This window comes from Lactuca virosa, chromosome 9 (genome assembly GCF_052849685.1).
Source record: "Lactuca virosa cultivar CGN04683 chromosome 9, Lactuca_virosa_CGN04683_v6, whole genome shotgun sequence".
NCBI lineage: Eukaryota > Viridiplantae > Streptophyta > Magnoliopsida > Asterales > Asteraceae > Lactuca > Lactuca virosa.
In genome coordinates, this window is record NC_136434.1 from 236251953 (window position 1) to 236258402 (window position 6450).

A 6450-nucleotide genomic window follows, 5' to 3' on the forward strand; every position below is an offset into this window, starting at 1 on the left:
AGGCAATCTTGCCCACCCTAGCAATAACTCAAAATGGTCTGATATACCTTGGGCCTAACTTTCCCTTCTTCCGGAACCGGATGACACCCTTCTATGGCTAAACCTTAAGTAGTACGAGAATAGGCACGAAGTGGGCACTCTTGGTTAGTAGATCTATTATCACTCAAATAGTATCTACACAACGAGGGTTCTTTGGTAGATTTGTGATGAAGTTCATCGCTATCTTCTCCCTTTTCCACACCGGCATATCAAGAGCCTACAATTTTCCATGGGGCATATGGTGTTCGTCCTTCACTTTCCGACAAGTCAAACAACTCTCGATGTACCATGCTACATCTCTCTTCATACAGGGCCACTAATAACTCTGTCTGAGGTCCCTGTACATCTTTGTAGCTCCCAGATGAATCGAGAGTTTGGACTTGTGTGCCTCATCCATCAGTATTTCTCGGGTTCCACTGGTGTATGGGACCCAGACTCTTCCAGGTAGGGTTAACAACCCACAACTATCTATGTAAAAATTTAAGATTTGCACCACAAGTATCTCGCTTTTTCGGTTCTCTTCCTTAACTGGTTCACTCAAATCTTGCTTGATTATCTCTAGTACTGATGATTACCGTAATCCTTAAGCATATGCCCTCCATCGACACATTAGTCATCTTTTGACTTAATGCATCAGCTATTATGTTGGCCTTACCTGGGCGGTAAAGGATTTCATAATCATAGTCCTTCACTACATCCAACCATCAACGTTGCCTCATGTTCTGGTTAAACTAATCCATTAGGTATCTCAGGCTTTTGTGGTCTGTGTAGATGGTTCATCGCACTCCATACATGTAATGCCTCAAAATATTAAGAGCAAAGATCACCGCTCCTAACTCTAGATCGTGAATCGGGTACTTAGCTTCATGGGGCTTCAACTGTCTTGAGGTATATGCAATTACTCGACCTCGTTGCATGAGGACGATTCCAAAACCCATGAATGATGCATCACACTAAACTACCATGCCATCAACACCTTCCAGAAGGGTTAACACTATAGCTTCACATAACTGTTGCCTCAAATTTTCAAACGGTAATTGTTTCTCAGGACCCAACGAAAAGTAACTCCCTTATTCGTTAAATGGGTCATTGGTACCGCAATCTTGGAAAAATCTTGAATAAATCTTCTATAGTATCCCACCAATCGCAAAAAACTTCGTATTTCCGAAGGAGTAGTCGGGACTGGTGACTGCATTACTGCCTCAATCTTGGATGGATCTACTAAAATACCATCCTAGTTCACAAGGCGCCCAAGGAACTGGACCTCTTGCAACCATAACTGGCACTTGAAGAACTTTTCATACAGCTTCACCCTTCTTATAACCTCGAGTACTTCTTTTTGGTGCTCCTTATGCTGTTCTTGAGTCATTGAAAAGAGCAAGATATCGTCGATAAGCATGATTACCGGTCGATCGAGCATAGGCCTACACACTCGGTTCATTAAATCCATGAATGCGGCGGGTTCATTAGTGAGCCTGAAAGGCATCACTACAAATTTATAATGGTTGTACCGAGTTCTGAAGGTCGTCTTTCGTATGTCTTACTCTCTTAATCGCATATGGTGGTATTCTGATCATAGATCAATTTTGGAAAACCACGAAACTCCTTGGAGTTGATCAAATAGGTCTTCAATCCTTGGTACCGTCGTGAGTTTGTTAAGTTTCCTTAAGTTGATGCACATTATGTGCGACCCATCCTTCTTTTTAACAAAAAAAATCGTTGCTCCCAAAGTAAACTACATGGTCGAATAAACCTCTTGTCCATCAAATTTTAAAGCTGATTTGACAACTCATGCATCTTTGGGGGTGCAATATGATAAACTGCCTTGCCTACAGGTTCCGTACCTGGAACTAAGTGTATCTTAAATTCTACTTGTCACTCTTGGGGTACACCAAGCAGGTACTCGGGAAACACAGCAGGTAATTCACAAACTATATGTACTTTTGCAATAGCTTCCTTCTTCTCTTCCCGAGTATCGATTACATAGGTCAAAAATCCCTCACAACCATGTTGTAGGTACTTTCTGTCCCTTGCTGCAGAACAAAACATCGAACAACTTTTAGAATCTTCACCCCAGATAGTGAGGTATCCCCCACTTGGAGTCCGAACCCTTACTATCTTCTGCCTAAATTTGATCAGGACCTCAAACTGGTTTAGCTAATCCATACCTACTATTACATTCATCCCTCGCCTACAAATAGGAATGAGATTTATTGAGAAACTACTATCGTCGATTCTTAACGTGCAACTAAATTAAGATTTTGCTACTTTAACTATTCGATTATCGTCTATTTCTACTCTTACAGGATATTCTAAATATCCTATGAGGTTATTAAGGTTCTTGCTAACTTAAGCGATACGAATAAATGACTTGCTCCAGAATCGAATAATACTAAGGCAACTATGGAGTTGACTAGAAATGTACCAGGTACGACGTCCAGCGCCTCTTTGGCTTCTTCTGACGTGAGCTGAAAGGCTCTCCCATTGGCCCTTGGAGCCTCCACTATGCCCTGGTGCCCATCGGTTATCCTCAATGTTGCATGTGTTAGAGTCTGTATTGCACCTATTGACTTTAGAAGAGGACATTCAGCTTTGTAGTGACCTAGTTGGTTGCAATTGAAACAGATACGCATGTTCTATTTGCAATCCCTGTCATAATGCCCTTCCTTGCCACATTTATGGCACCCATGTCCTACTCGACAAGGACCATCATGAAACTTATCGCACTTGTTGCAAGTAGTTCCCTTATGATTTCCAAACCTTGATCAACCATTAGATTTGAATTTATTGGCTGCTGGCTAAGATGGAGCCAAAGTCTGCCTTTTCTCCTTAGTATGGTTCTCCAACATAATTTCTCTACTCTTAGCATGATCCTGCATCTCAGCTAAAGGCTTGTATCTATTGTTGCATACAAACTCCATGATATCAGTCTGGAGCATGCTCAAATATCGAGACATTTTCACTTGTTCTAAGGATGCATACTCGAGGCAGAACAAGGCTATTTTAGTGAATGTTTTAGTGATCTCTGTCACTGATTCAGTATCCTGCTTGAGCAACAAGAATTCCTGAGCTAGTCGATCCCTTTCTACCAGCATGACATGCTCTTCCCTGAACCTTTCAATGGCAGAGGGGAGTAGTCCTTCGTGACAAAGTTCCACCAATCTTTTGCTCAATAGCAGAGGGGATTCTATGCATACCAAAACTTCAGATTAGTTACACAAACACAATTGTAGAAGCATCCTTCTACATCTGAGATCCATCGCATGGCAACAATCGGATCTCTAACACCATCAAACTCTGGGGTTTTGGTGTTATTGAACTCTCGATAGGACATCTCCTTCTCTCCAGGTGAAGTTGTAGATACGACGACAACGGTACTAGCAACAACTTACCACTCGTCAACAGGGTCATTAGTTCGGTTTTGATAGATCCGAACATCTCTGGAATCATTTCTCTCATGGTTGCGGATTTTGTCGCCTCTATATAATCACGTATGTCAGTCTCACTCGGTCATGACCCTTCCGATCCAAAAACAAAACCACTTCCTCTAGTAATCATCACTCTGCTGGAGATGTAAATAGGACTATATTAATATGAATTTATTATGTTATCCTGGAATAACATTCAATCCTTTCTCGTTCCTTAGTAACTTTGCAAGTTTTCTTGATTCCTGTACGGATCCTGTGCTTCCTGTAATACGTGCCCATACTACCTTCCACACTTATCCATAATAGATCCAACAATTGCCCCATTGTTTCTAAGTCACTACTCTCTCCTATCGTTATATATTTTCACACATAGTGTTATAAGGACCTAATTATTATTTTCCTAGATTCTTCTTCTAGGATTCCTTCCACTTCATCCTGTTATCGGCCGAGAACTTCTACTAACTCTAACTAATTATTAGACTAAATATAATTGCTTTCCGTTAAAATAAAATAGTCTATCGACTGTAAGTTTCGACACTACAACGGTTGTGCTCAGACAAGAGCTGTGCAATAGCGCCAAATCAAGCAATCTAAAAGATCCCTAGCCTATTTAAATCTAGGAGCATGCAACCTAACTTACTTGTCAAATAACTAATAAGTATCTCTATTGGTTCTAGGCATCAATTATCAAGTAATTCTATAGGCTATTAGACATATTAAGTATCATGAAATTCTTATTCCTATAATTCCTGAAAAGATCCCTAGCCTATATACTAACGTGCATTTCTAATAGATCATATGTCAACAGATGTAACATATGGATATTTGAAGAATCACTTTACTTTTTGAGCTCCGCCTAACTGTACGCATCACATTTTCCTCCATTTTGCATAATTTCTTTTATAAAAAGATTTATTTGATACTCAGATCCTTAGTTTGAGTCTGGAATAGGGATGAGCATACGACCCGTTGGACCAGACTGGACCGGAAAAAAACCAGGACCAGACCCAGACCGGATCGAATAGTCATATAGGCGGGTCGGTTTTCGGGTTTTGTTTTTACAATAATCGGGTTTTGGGTTTGGACGGGATTGGACCCGAAATCAGGTTGCTAACCAGGACCGGACCGGAAAACCAAAGCTTATTGCCTTTTTTTAGCGAGGTCGGACAGTCCATACACAATAAAAAAACCTATTAATTGAGGGACTTATCCAATTATTATTTATTGCACATTAACCATTAGCATTGGTTATGAAAGGATACTCATTTTTTATTTTTGAAATGGTGCTCACTTTTTCGTTATGAAACCATATACTTTTAATCTTTTATGTCCTACCGAACTCGTTCAGCTAACGACCCTCCACCACACAAATGAGCGATGGGTGAAAAGGAAACCCATTCAACGGTTATTTTAGAGGTCGTTTCCTTATACCCCTCTTAGAGTGTGGCTTCATAAATGAGGCCTACTATTGATTCGACTAACTTTTCTTATACATATAGTATTAAACGTTTTAATATATACAAGGGTGTATTTTAAAACTTTTAAAACACAAGGTTTAAATAATAGTTATCTAAATTAATCCTATAATTAATTAATCATATTAAACCTATCATGGATTTATAATGATCTTTTAATTAATATTATAATTAAATTAATTATTAAGTCCATAAGGATAATCTTAACTAATCTTATAATTAAATATTATCTTATTCAAGATTATCTCCTAATATTTAGGGTTTTATTTTAATTATCTAAGATATGCAAACAAAATCAGATTTTTGTAGAATTTACATCAGATAATTACCAAAAATTAACCACACAAATCAAATTATGCAGAAAATCCCGAATTTCCAGATTTGAGCTAAGCTCGTATCATAACAGAGACACTGTCACGTGGTGAGAACATATTTTTGTAATAAAATTATTTGATTCAACTTATGTACAAATAATGTTAGACACACACATGATTTGATACCACTGATATGTTTTATAGGTGACAAAACTATGTACATGTGGAATTTCACTTAAAACTTAAGGGCACATGCAACCTAAAGGATCTATGTCATAACACTTTGAATGTAACATACAATGAACAAAAAACTAACATGAACCCTAAAGAAACCCTAGTATAATCGGTATACAAGAATTAGGGTTACATACTTTGAATTGTTGTAGTAAACAAATCACTTCAATCCCTTGTAGTTGTTGGTCTTGGAAAGCCTAGGATCAAATGCATGATGCCTCTAATGGCTCACACCCAAAACCGAAAACCCTAGAATGAATAGGAGAGAGGAGATATAAGGGGTCCTATTATAGTTTAGGTAACAATTATAATTCATCCATTGCACCCTTAATTAATTCCAATTAATCCCGAATTAATATCATATTAATTCTGATTAATAATTAATCAATTCTTATTGATTTCACATTAATTTATTCATCATATAAATTAATAAATCAATTATTTAACAATTCATCTCACATTAATTTATTAATCACATAATAAATTAATGAATCAACTATCTATTTCCAATTAATATATTAATCAGATAATATATTAACAACCCATTTTCCCATAATTTCCAATTAGTATATTAATCATATAATAATCTAATAAATTATCCTTCTCTATTCTAATATCATTTATAACTATTTTTTGTTATGAGGGAAACCCAAAAATGACTTTGCTTCTAATTACAAGAATATGCCAATTTAGTTATGAGCTTAGACAAATTAATCCAACAGCTGGACCATTGACCATTGACTTTTTGACCAATTTGACTTTTGTTCATTTGTTAGTAAAAGTATGTTTTAGATCATTGGTTATGGGCAAAGTGGTATTTTACCCTAATATGAAGATTAGAAGGAGAATGAATCAATTAAAGAGGAAATGTATATATATTATACCTTAATTATTGAATTAGGGTTAATTGTTGTTTAGTGGTTCGAGACAATATCAGTACTGCTTAGCACTCTATGTGGA